Here is a 13,038-nt window from a genome sequence, read left to right as displayed (position 1 = left end):
ACGTGTGGGGGGTCCAGCCTCCCCGAAGCAGCCTTCTGAGTGGGCGTGAAGGCTGCTGGTTGCATTCCGGGAGACAGGCTTGATCGGGCTTGAGGACCCTGGCTGCCATTCTGCAGGGGGTCACGTCCCCAAACGCCAGGGCCGCCCCTCTTCCCGGCCCGGGCTTGGGTCTAGCCACGCCCCTAGCGCCCCTGGCCCTGGGGTCGGGTCACTGTACCTTGGCTACCACGCTAGGCCCGAAAAGGGCCATGCGTGGGGGGTCCAGCCTCCCTGAAGCAGCCTTCTGAGTGGGCGTGAAGGCTGCTGGTTGCATTCCGGGAGACAGGCTTGATCGGGCTTCAGGACCCTGGCTGCCATTCTGCAGGGGGTCACGTCCCCAAGCTCCAGCCCCGCCCCTCTTCCCGGCCCGGGCTTGGGTCTATCCACGGCCCTAGCGCCACCGGCCCGGGGGTCGGGTCACTGTACCTTGGCTACCACGCTAGGCCCGAAAAGGGCCATGCGTGGGGGGTCCAGCCTCCCTGAAGCAGCCTTCCGAGTGGGCGTGAAGGCTGCTGGTTGCATTCCGGGAGATAGGCTTGATCGGGCTTGAGGACCCTGGCTGCCATTCTGCTAGAGGTCATGTCCCCAAGCGCCGGCCCCGCCCCTCTTCCCGGCCCGGGCTTGGGTCTAGCCACGCCCCTAGCGCCACCACCTGGGGGTCGGGTCGCTGTACCTGGGTTACCACGCTAGGCCCGAAAAGGGCCACGCGGGGGTGTCCAGCCTCCCCAAAGCAGCGTTCCGAGTGGGCGTGAAGGCTGCTGGTTGCATTGTGGGAGACAGGCTTGATCGGGCTTGAGGACCCCGGCTGCCATTCTGCCAGGGGGTCACGTCCCTGCGCGCCGGCCCCGCCCCTCTTCCCGGCCCGGGCTTGGGTCTATCCACGCCCCTAGCGCCACTGGCCCGGGGGTTGGGTCGCTGTACCTGGGTTACAACGCTAGGCCCGAGAAGTGCCACGCGTTGGGTGTCCAGCCTCCCCAAAGCAGCCTTCCGAGTGGGCGTTAAGGCTGCTGGTTGCATTCCAGGAAACAGGCTTGATCGGGCTTGAGGACCCCGGCAGCCATTCTGCTGGAGGACACGTCCCCAAGCGCCGGCCCCGCCCCTCTTCCTGGCCCAGGCTTGGGTCTAACCACGCCCCTTGCCACCACCTGGGCGTCGGGTCGCTGTACCTGGGTTACCATGCTAGGCTCGAGAAGGGCCACGCGTGGGGGGTCCAACCTCCCTGAAGCAGCCTTCCAAGTGGGCGTGAAGGCTGCTGGTTGCATTCCGGGAGACAGGCTTGATCGGGCTTGAGGACCCCGGCTGCCATTCTGCCGGGGGTCATGTCCCCAAGCGCCGGCCCCGCCTCTCTTCCCAGCCCGGGCTTGGGTCTAGCCACGGCCCTAGCGCCACTGGCCCGGGGGGCGGGTCGCTGTACCTGGGTTACCACGCTAGGCCCGGAAAGGGCCATGCGTTGGGGGTCCAGCCTCCCCAAAGCAGCCTTCGAAGTGGGCGTGAAGGCTGCTGGTTGCATTCCGGGAGACAGGCTTGATCGGGCTTGAGGACCCTGCTGCCATTCTGCCGGAGGACACGTCCCCAAGCGCCGGCCCCGCCCCTCTTCCCGGCCCGGGCTTGGGTCTAGCCACGCCCCTAGCGCCACTGACCAGGGGGTTGGGTCGCTGTGCCTTGGTTACCATGCTAGGCCCGAAAAGGGCCACGCAAGGGGTGTCCAGCCTCCCTGAAGCAGCCTTCCAAGTGGGCGTGAAGGCTGCTGGTTGCATTCCGGGAGACAGGCTTGATCGGGCTTGAGGATCCCCAGCTGCCATTCTGCTAGAGGTCATGTCCCCGCGCGCCTGCCCCGCCCCTCTTCCTGGCCCGGGCTTGGGTCTAGCCACGCCCCTAGCACCACCGGCCCGGGGAATGGGTCACTGTACCTTGGCTACCACGCTAGGCCCGAAAAGGGCCATGCGTGGGGGGTCCAGCCTCCCTGAAGCAGCCTTCCTTTTGTGGGCGTGAAGGCTGCTGGTTGCATTCTGGGAGACAGGCTTGATTGGGCTTGAGGACCCCGGCTGCCATTCTGCCAGGGGGTCACCTTCCCGCGCCAGCCCCGCCCCTCTTCCCGGCCCGGGCTTGGGTCTAGCCACGGCCCTAGCGCCACTGGCCCGGGGGGCGGGTCGCTGTACCTGGGTTACCACGCTAGGCCCGAAAAGGGCCATGTGTTGGGGGTCCAGCCTCCCTGAAGCAGTCTTCCGAGTGGGCGTGAAGGCTGCTGGTTGCATTCCGGGAGACAGGCTTGATCGCGCTTGAGGACCCCGGCTGCCATTCTGCCAGGGGGTCACGTCCCTGTGCACCGGCCCCACCCCTCTTCCCGGCCCGGGCTTGGGTCTAGCCACGCCCCTAGCGCCACTGGCCCGGGGGTTGGGTCGCTGTACCTGGGTTACCATGCTAGGCCCGAAAAGGGCCATGCGTTGGGTGTCCAGCCTCCCTGAAGCAGCCTTCCAAGTGCCGTGAAGGCTGCTGGTTGCATTCTGGGAGACAGGCTTGATCGGGCTTGAGGTCCCCGGTTGCCATTCTGCCAGGTGGTCACGTCCCCAAGCGCCAGCCCCGCCCCTCTTCCCGGCCCGGGCTTGGGTCTAGCCATGGCCCTAGCGCCACAGGCCCGGGGGGCGGGTCGCTGTACCTGGGTTACCACGCTAGGCCCGAAAAGGGCCATGCGTTGGGTGTCCAGCCTCCCCAAAGCAGCCTTCCGAGTGGGCGTTAAGGCTGCTGGTTGCTTTCCGGGAGACAGGCTTGATCGGGCTTGAGGACCCCGGCTGCCATTCTGCCGGGGGTCACTTCCCTGCGCGCCAGCCCCGCCCCTCTTCCCGCACGGGGCTTGGGTCTAGCCACGCCCCTAGCGCCACTGACAAGGTGGTCGGGTCGCTGTACCTGGGTTACCACGCTAGGCCCGAAAAGGGCCATGCTTCGGGGGTCCAGCCTCCCCAAAGCAGCCTTCCAAGTGGGCGTGAAGGCTGCTGGTTGCATTCCGGGAGACAGGCTTGATCGGGCTTGAGGACCCGGCTGCCATTCTGCCGGTGGTCACGTCCCCAAGCGCCAGCCCCGCCCCTCTTCCCGGCCCGGGCTTGGGTCTACCCACGCCCCTAGCGCCACTGGCCTGGGGGTTGGGTCGCTGTACCTGGGTTACCATGCTAGGCAGAAAAGGGCAACGTGTGGGGGGGTCCAGCCTCCCCGAAGCAGCCTTCTGAGTGGGCGTGAAGGCTGCTGGTTGCATTCCGGGAGACAGGCTTGATCGGGCTTGAGGACCCTGGCTGCCATTCTGCAGGGGGTCACGTCCCCAAGCGCCAGCCCCGCCCCTCTTCCCGGCCCGGGCTTGGGTCTATCCACGCCCCTAGCGCCACCCACCCGGGGGTCGGGTCACTGTACCTTGGCTACCACGCTAGGCCCGAAAAGGGCCATGCGTGGGGGGTCCAGCCTCCCTGAAGCAGCCTTCTGAGTGGGCGTGAAGGCTGCTGGTTGCATTCCGGGAGACAGGCTTGATCGGGCTTGAGGACCCTGGCTGCCATTCTGCCAGAGGTCACGTCCCCAAGCGCCAGGCCCCGCCCCTCTTCCCGGCCCGGGCTTGGGTCTATCCACGCCCCTAGCGCCACCCACCCGGCGGTCGGGTCACTGTACCTTGGCTACCACACTAGGCCAGAAAAGGGCCATGCGTGGGGGGTCCAGCCTCCCTGAAGCAGCCTTCCGAGTGGGCTTGAAGGCTGCTGGTTGCATTCCGGGAGATAGGCTTGATCGGGCTTGAGGACCCTGGCTGCCATTCTGCTGGGGGTCACGTCCCCAAGCGCCGGCCCCGCCCCTCTTCCCGGCCCGGGCTTGGGTCTAGCCACGCCCCTAGCGCCACCACCTGGGGGTCGGGTCGCTGTACCTGGGTTACCACGCTAGGCCCGAAAAGGGCCACGCGGGGGTGTCCAGCCTCCCCAAAGCAGCGTTCCGAGTGGGCGTGAAGGCTGCTGGTTGCATTCCGGGAGACAGGCTTGATGGGGCTTGAGGACCCCGGCTGCCATTCTGCCAGTGGGTCACGTCCCCAAGCGCCGGCCCCGCCCCTCTTCCCGGCCCGGGCTTGGGTCTAGCCACGGCCCTAGCGCCACTGACCCGAGGGTCGGGTGGCTGTACCTGAGTTACCATGCTAGGCCCGAGAAGGTCCACGCGTGGGGGGTCCAGCCTCCCTGAAGCAGCCTTCCAAGTGGGCGTGAAGGCTGCTGGTTGCATTCCGGGAGACAGGCTTGATCGGGCATGAGGACCCCGGCTGCCATTCTGCCGGTGGTGACTTCCCCAAGCGCCGGCCCCGCCCCTCTTCCCGGCCCGGGCTTGGGTCTAGCCATGGCCCTAGCGCCACCGGCCCTGGGGTCGGGTCGCTGTACCTTGGTTACCACGCTAGGCCCGAAAAGGGCCACGCAAGGGGTGTCCAGCCTCCCTGAAGCAGCCTTCCAAGTGGGCGTGAAGGCTGCTGGTTGCATTCCGGGAGACAGGCTTGATCGGGCTTGAGGACCCCAGCTGCCATTCTGCTAGAGGTCACGTCCCCACGCGCCGGCCCCGCCCCTCTTCCCGTCCCGGGCTTGGGTCTAGCCACGCCCCTAGCACCACCGGCCCGGGGAATGGGTCGCTGTACCTTGGCTACCACGCTAGGCCCGAAAAGGGCCATGCGTGGGGGGTCCAGCCTCCCTGAAGCAGCCTTCCTTTTGTGGGCGTGAAGGCTGCTGGTTGCATTCTGGGAGACAGGCTTGATTGGGCTTGAGGACCCCGGCTGCCATTCTGCCAGGGGGTCACCTTCCCGCGCCGGCCCCGCCCCTCTTCCCGGCCCGGGCTTGGGTCTAGCCACGGCCCTAGCGCCACTGACCCGGGGGGCGGGTCGCTGTACCTGGGTTACCACGCTAGGCCCGAAAAGGGCCATGCGTTGGGGGTCCAGCCTCCCTGAAGCAGTCTTCCGAGTGGGCGTGAAGGCTGCTGGTTGCATTCCGGGAGACAGGCTTGATCGGGCTTGAGGACCCCGGCTGCCATTCTGCCAGGGGTCACGTCCCTGCGCATCGGCCCCGCCCCTCTTCCCGGCCCGGGCTTGGGTCTAGACACGCCCCTAGCGCCACTTGCCAGGTGGTCAGGTCGCAGTACCTGGGTTACCACGCTAGGCCCGAAAAGGGCCATGCATTGGGTGTCCAGCCTCCCCGAAGCAGCCTTCCAAGTGCCGTGAAGGCTGCTGGTTGCATTCTGGGAGACAGGCTTGATCGGGCTTGAGGACCCCGGCTGCCATTCTGCTGGAGGTCACGTACCTGCGCGCCGGCCCCGCCCCTCTTCCCGGCCCGGGCTTGTGTCTAGCCACGGCCCTAGCGCCACCGGCCCGGGTGGCGGGTCACTGTACCTGGGTTACCACGCTAGGCCCGAGAAGGGCCACGTGTGGGGGGTCCAGCCTCCCCGAAGCAGCCTTCTGAGTGGGCGTGAAGGTTGCTGGTTGCATTCCGGGAGACAGGCTTGATCGGGCTTGAGGACCCTGGCTGCCCTTCTGCCGGTGGTCACGTCCCCAAGCGCCGGCCCCGCCCCTCTTCCCGGCCCGGGCTTGGGTCTAGCCATGGCCCTAGCGCCACCGGCCCTGGGTTCGGGTCGCTGTACCTTGGTTACCACGCTAGGCCCGAAAAGGGCCACGCGTGGGGGGTCCAGCCTCCCCGAAGCAGCCTTCCGAGTGGGCGTGAAGGCTGCTGGTTGCATTCCGGGAGACAGGCTTGATCGGGCTTGAGGACCCCGGCTGCCATTCTGCCGGGGGTCACGTCCCCAAGCGCCGGCCCCGCCCCTCTTCCCGGCCCGGGCTTGGGTCTAGCCACCGCCCTAGCGCCACTGGCCCGGGGGTTGGGTCGCTGTACCTGGGTTACCACGCTAGGCCCGAAAAGGGCCATGCGTTGGGGGTCCAGCCTCCCTGAAGCAGTCTTCCGAGTGGGCGTGAAGGCTGCTGGTTGCATTCCGGGAGACAGGCTTGATGGGCTTGAGGACCCCGGCTGCCATTCTGCCGGGGGTCACGTCCTCTCTCGCCGGCCTCGCCCATCTTCCCGGCCCGGCCTTGGGTCTATCCACACCCCTAGCGCCCCTGGCCCTGGGGTCGGGTCGCTGTACCTGGGTTACCACGCTAGGCCCGAGAAGGGCCACGCGTGGGGGGTCCAGCCTCCCCGAAGCAGCCTTCCAAGTGGGCGTGAAGGCTGCTGGTTTCATTCCGGGAGACAGGCTTGATCGGGCTTGAGGACCCTGGCTGCCATTCTGCAGTGGGTCACGTACCCAAGCGTCAGCCCCGCCCCTCTTCCCGGCCCGGGCTTGGGTCTATCCACGCCCCTAGCGCCACCCACCCGGGGGTCGGGTCACTGTACCTTGGTTACCACGCTAGGCCCGAAAAGGGCCACGCAAGGGGGGTCCAGCCTCCCTGAAGCAGCCTTTCTGAGTGGGCGTGAAGGCTGCTGGTTGCATTCCGGGAGACAGGCTTGATCGGGCTTGAGGACCCCGGCTGCCATTCTGCCGGGGGTCACGTCCCTGCGCACCGGCCCCGCCCCTCTTCCCGGCCCGGGCTTGGGTCTAGCCACGCCCCTAGCGCCACTGGCCAGGTGGTCGGGTCGCTGTACCTGGGTTACCACGCTAGGCCCGAAAAGGGCCACGGGTAGGTTGTCCAGCCTCCCCGAAGCAGCCTTGCAAGTGGGTGTGAAGGCTGCTGGTTGCATTCCAGGAAACAGGCTTGATCGGGATTCAGGACTCTGGCTGCCATTCTACCGGCGGTCATGTCCCCAAGCGCCGGCCCCGCCCCTCTTCCCGGCCCGATCTTGGGTCTAGCCACGCCCCTAGCGCCACTGGCCAGGTGGTCAGGTCGCTGTACCTGGGTTACCACGCTAGGCCCGAAAAGGGCCATGCGTTGGGTGTCCAGCCTCCCCAAAGCAGCCTTCTGAGTGGGCGTTAAGGCTGCTGGTTGCATTCCGGGAGACAGGCTTGATCGGGCTTGAGGACCCCGGCTGCCATTCTGCCGGGGGTCACGTCCCTGCGCGCCAGCCCCGCCCCTCTTCCCGCACGGGGCTTGGGTCTAGCCACGGCCCTAGCGCCACTGACCAGGTGGTCGGGTCGCAGTACCTGGGTTACCACGCTAGGCCCAAAAAGGGCCACGCGTGGGGGGTCCAGCCTCCCCGAAGTAGCCTTCCGAGTGGGCGTGAAGGCTGCTGGTTGCATTCCAGGAAACAGGCTTGATCGGGCTTGAGGAACCTGGCTGCCATTCTGCTGGAGGACACGTCCCCTAGCGCCAGCCCCGCCCCTCTTCCCCGCCTCTGCCAGTGCTTGGGTCTATCCACGCCCCTAGTGCCACCACCCTGGGGGTCGGGTCACTGTACCTGGGTTACCATGCTAGGCCCGAGAAGGGCCACGCGTGGGGTGTCCAGCCACCCTGAAGCAGCCTTCCAAGTGAGCGTGAAGGCTGCTGGTTGCATTCCGGGAGACAGGCTTGATCGGGCTTGAGGACCCTGGCTGCCCTTCTGCCGGTGGTCACGTCCCCAAGCGACGGCCCCGCCCCTCTTCCCGGCCCGGGCTTGGGTCTAGCCACGGCCCTAGCGCCACTGGCCAGGTGGTCAGGTCGCTGTACCTTGGTTACCACGCTAGGCCCGAAAAGGGCCACGCGTGGGGGGTCCAGCCTCCCCGAAGTAGCCTTCCGAGTGGGCGTGAAGGCTGCTGGTTGCATTCCGGGAGACAGGCTTGATCGGGCTTGAGGACCCCGGCTGCCATTCTGCCAGGGGGTCACGTCCTCTCTCGCCGGCCCCGCCCCTCTTCCCGGCCCGGGCTTGGGTCTAGCCACCGCCCTAGCGCCACTGGCCCGGGGGTTGGGTCGCTGTACCTGGGTTACCACGCTAGGCCCGAAAAGGGCCATGCGTTGGGGGTCCAGCCTCCCTGAATCAGCCTTCCGAGTGGGTGTGAAGGCTGCTGGTTGCATTCCGGGAGACAGGCTTGATCGGGCTTGAGGACCCCGGCTGCCATTCTGCCAGGGGGTCACGTCCCCAAGCGCCGTTCCCGGCCCGGGCTTGGGTCTAGCCACGCCCCTAGCGAAACTGGCTTGGGGGTTGGGTCGCTGTACCTGGGTTACCATGCTAGGCCGAAAAGGGCAACGTGTGGGGGGTCCAGCCTCCCCGAAGCAGCCTTCTGAGTGGGCGTGAAGGCTGCTGGTTGCATTCCGGGAGACAGGCTTGATCGGGCTTGAGGACCCCGGCTGCCATTCTGCAGGGGGTCACGTCCCCAAGCGCCAGCCCCGCCCCACTTCCCGGCCCGGGCTTGGGTCTAGCCACGCCCCTAGCGCCACTGGCCAGGTGGTCAGGTCGCTGTACCTGGGTTACCACGCTAGGCCCAAAAAGGGCCACGCGTGGGGGGTCCAGCCTCCCTGAATCAGCCTTCCGAGTGGGTGTGAAGGCTGCTGGTTGCATTCTGGGAAACAGGCTTGATCGGGCTTGAGGACCCCGGCTGCCATTCTGCGGGGGGTCACGTCCCTGCGCACGGGACCCGCCCTTCTTCCTGGCCAGGGCTGGGGTCTTTCCACGCCCCTAGCGCCACTGGCCTGGGGGTCGGGTCACTGTACCTGGGTTACCACGCTAGGCCCGAGAAGGGCCACACGTGGGGTGTCCAGTCTCCCCGAAGCAGCATTCCGAGTGGGCGTGAAGGCTGCTGGTTGCATTCTGGGAGACAGGCTTGATCGGGCTTGAGGACCCCGGCTGCCATTCTGCTGGAGGACACGTCCCCAAGCGCCGGCCCCGCCCCTCTTCCCGGCCCGGGCTTGGGTCTAACCACGCCCCTAGTGCCACCACCTGGGGGTCGGATCGCTGTACCTGGGTTACCATGCTAGGCCCGAGAAGGGCCACGCGTGGGGTGTCCAGCCTCCCCGAAGCAGCCTTCCAAGTGCCGTGAAGGCTGCTGGTTGCATTCCGGGAGACAGGCTTGATCTGGCTTGAGGACCCCGGCTGCCATTCTGCCGGGGGTCACGTCCCTGCGCACCGGCCCCGCCCCTCTTCCCGTCCCGGGCTTGGGTGTATCTAAGCCCCTAGCGCCACAGCCCGGGAGGCGGGTCGCTGTACCTGGGTTACCACGCTAGGCCCGAAAAGGGCCATGCGTTGGGTGTCCAGCCTCCCCAAAGCAGCCTTCCGAGTGGGCGTTAAGGCTGCTGGTTGCATTGTGGGAGACAGGCTTGATCGGGCTTGAGGACCCTGGCTGCCATTCTGCCGGTGGTGACTTCCCCAAGCGCCGGCCCCGCCCCTCTTCCCGGCCCGGGCTTGGGTCCAGCCACGGCCCTAGCGTCACTGGCCCGAGGGTCGGGTGGCTGTACCTGAGTTACCATGCTAGGCCCGAGAAGGTCCACGCGTGGGGGGTCCAGCCTCCCCGAAGCAGCCTTCCGAGTGGGCGTGAAGGCTGCTGGTTGCATTCCGGGAGACAGGCTTGATCGGGCTTGAGGACCCTGGCTGCCTTTCGGCCGGGGGTCACGTCCCCAAGCGCCGGCCCCGCCCATCTTCCCGGCCCGGGCTTGGGTCTAGCCACGGCCCTAGCGCCACTGGCCCGAGGGTCGGGTGGCTGTACCTGGGTTACCACGCTAGGCCCGAAAAGGGCCATGCGTCGGGGGTCCAGCCTCCCCAAAGCAGCCTTCCAAGTGGGTGTGAAGGCTGCTGGTTGCATTCCGGGAGACAGGCTTGATCGGGCTTGAGGACCCTGCTGCCATTCTGCCGGTGGTGACGTCCCTGCGCACCGGCCCCGCCCCTCTTCCCGGCCCGGGCTTGGGTCTAGCCACGCCCCTAGCGCCACTGGCCTGGGGGTTGGGTTGCTGTACCTGGGTTACCATGCTAGGCAGAAAAGGGCAACGTGTGGGGGGGTCCAGCCTCCCCGAAGCAGCCTTCTGAGTGGGCGTGAAGGCTGCTGGTTGCATTCCGGGAGACAGGCTTGATCGGGCTTGAGGACCCTGGCTGCCATTCTGCAGGGGGTCACGTCCCCAAGCGCCAGCCCCGCCCCTCTTCCCGGCCCGGGCTTGGGTCTATCCACGCCCCTAGCGCCACCCACCCGGGGGTCGGGTCACTGTACCTTGGCTACCACGCTAGGCCCGAAAAGGGCCATGCGTGGGGGGTCCAGCCTCCCTGAAGCAGCCTTCCTAGTGGGCGTGAATTCTGCTGGTTGCATTCCGGGATATAGGCTTGATTGGGCTTGAGGACCCCGGCTGCCATTCTGCTGGAGGACACGTCCCCACGCGCCGTCCCCGCCCCTCTTCCCGGCCCGGGCTTGGTTCTAGCCACGCCCCTAGCGCCACTGGCCAGGTGGTCAGGTCGCTGTACCTGGGTTACCACGCTAGGCCCAAAAAGGGCCACGCGTGGGGGGTCCAGCCTCCCTGAAGCAGCCTTCCGAGTGGGCGTGAAGGCTGCTGGTTGCATTCTGGGAGACAGGCTTGATCGGGCTAGAGGACCCCGGCTGCCATTCTGCCGGGGGTCACGTCCTCTCTCGCCGGCCCCGCCCCTCTTCCCGGCCCGGGCTTGGGTCTAGCCACGCCCCTAGCGCCACCACCTGGGGGTCGGGTCGCTGTACCTGGGTTACCACGCTAGGCCCGAAAAGGGTCACGCGGGGGTGTCCAGCCTCCCCAAAGCAGCGTTACGAGTGTGCGTGAAGGCTGCTGGTTGCATTCTGGGAGACAGGCTTGATCGGGCTTGAGGACGCCGGCTGCCATTCTGCCGGGGGTCACTTCCCTGCGCACGGGCCCCGCCCCTCGTCCCGGCCCGGGCTTGGGTCTAGCCACGCCCCTAGCGCCACTGGCCTGTGGGTCGGGTCGCTGTACCTGGGTTACCACGCTAGGCCCGAAAAGGGCCACGCGTGGGGTGTCCAGCCTCCCCGAAGCAGCGTTCCGAGTGGGCGTGAAGGCTGCTGGTTGCATTCCGGGAGACAGGCTTGATCGGGCTTGAGGACCCCTGCTGCCATTCTGCCGGGGGTCACGTCACCTCTCGCCGGCCCCACCCCTCTTCCCGGCCCAGGCTTGGGTCTAGCCACGCCCCTAGCGCCACAGACCAGGGGGTCAGGTCGCTGTACCTGGGTTACCACGCTAGGCCCGAAAAGGGCCACGCGTGGGGTGTCCAGCCTCCCCGAAGCAGCCTTCCGAGTGGGCGTGAAGGCTGCTGGTTGCATTCCAGGAAACAGGCTTGATCGGGCTTGAGGACCCCGGCTGCCATTCTGCCGGTGGTCACGTCCCTGCGCACCGGCCCCGCCCCTCTTCCTGGCCCGGGCTTGGGTCTAGCCACGCCCATAGCGCCACAACCTGGGGGTCGGGTCACTGTACCTGGGTTACCATGCTAGGCCCAAAAAGGGCCACGCGTGGGGGGTCTAGCCTCCCCGAATCAGCCTTCCGAGTGGGCGTGAAGGCTGCTGGTTGCATTCTGGGAGACAGGCTTGATCAGGCTTGAGGATCCCGGCTGCCATTCTGCCAGGGGGTCACGTCCCCAAGCGCCGGCCCCGCCCCTCTTCCCGGCCCGGGCTGGGGTCTAGCCACGCCCCTAGCGCCACTGGCCAGGTGGTCGGGTCGCTGTACCTGGGTTACTACGCTAGGCCCGAGAAGGGCCAAGCGTGGGGGGTCCAGCCTCCCTGAAGTAGCCTTCCGAGTGGGCGTGAAGGCTGCTGGTTGCATTCCAGGAAACAGTCTTGATTGGGCTTGAGGACCCCGGCTGCCATTCTGCCGGGGGTCACGTCCCTGCGCACCGGCCCCGCCCTTCTTCCTGGCCCGGGCTTGGGTCTATCCACGCCCATAGCGCCACCCGCCCGGGGGTCGGGTCACTGTACCTGGGTTACCACGCTAGGCCCGAGAAGGGCCACGCAAGGGGTGTCCAGTCTCCCCGAAGCAGCCTTCCGAGTGGGCGTGAAGGCTGCTGGTTGCATTCTGGGAGACAGGCTTGATCGGGCTAGAGGACCCCGGCTACCATTCTGCCGGGGGTCACGTCCCTGCGCGCCGGCCCCGCCCCTCTTCCCGGCCCGGGCTTGGGTCGAGCCACGCCCCTAGTGCCACCACCTGGGGGTCGGGTCGCTGTACCTGGGTTACCACGCTAGGAACGAGAAGGGCCACGGGTGGGTTGTCCAGCCTCCCCGAAGCAGCCTTCCAAGTGCCGTGAAGGCTGCTGGTTGCATTCCGGGAGACAGGCTTGATCGGGCTTGAGGACCCCGGCTGCCATTCTTCCGGGGGTCACGTCCTCTCTCGCCGGCCCCGCCCATCTTCCTGGCCCGGGCTTGGGTCTAGCCACGGCCCTAGCTCCACCGGCCCGGGGGGCGGGTCGCTGTACCTGGGTTACCACGCTAGGCCCGAAAAGGGCCATGCGTTTGGTGTCCAGCCTCCCCGAAGCAGCCTTCCGAGTGGGCGTGAAGGCTGCTGGTTGCATTCCAGGAAACAGGCTTGATCAGGCTTGAGGACCCCGGCTGCCATTCTGCCGGGGGTAACGTCCCTGCGCACCGGCCCCGCCCCTCTTCCTGGCCCGGCCTTGGGTCTATCCACGCCCCTAGCGCCACAGGCCCCTGGGTCAGGTCGCTGTACTTTGGTTACCACGCTAGGCCCAGAAAGGGCCACGCGTTGGGGTTCCAGCCTCCCCAAAGCAGCCTTCTGATTGGGCGTGAGGGCTGCTGGTTGCATTCTGGGAGACAGGCTTGATCGGGCTTGAGGAACCTGGTTGCCATTCTGCTCGAGGTCACGTCCCCAAGTGCCGGCCCCGCCCCTCTTCCCGGCTCGGGCTTGGGTCTAGCCACGCCCCTAGCGCCACTGGCCTGGGGGTTGGTTCGCTGTACCTGGGTTACCATGCTAGGCCGAAAAGGGCAACGCAAGGGGGTCCAGCCTCCCCGTAGCAGCCTTCTGAGTGGGCGTGAAGGCTGCTGGTTGCATTCCGGGAGACAGGCTTGATCGGGCTTGAGGACCCCGGCTGACATTCTGCCGGGGGTCACGTCCTCTCTCGCCGGCCCCGCCCATCTTCCCGGCCC

This window comes from Ochotona curzoniae, unplaced genomic scaffold, assembly GCF_017591425.1.
Source record: "Ochotona curzoniae isolate NIBS_2020 unplaced genomic scaffold, NIBS_Ocur_1.0 contig_329, whole genome shotgun sequence".
Lineage (NCBI taxonomy): Eukaryota > Metazoa > Chordata > Mammalia > Lagomorpha > Ochotonidae > Ochotona > Ochotona curzoniae.
The sequence above is the reverse complement of the archived record's forward strand: the minus strand, read 5'-3'. Positions refer to the sequence as shown.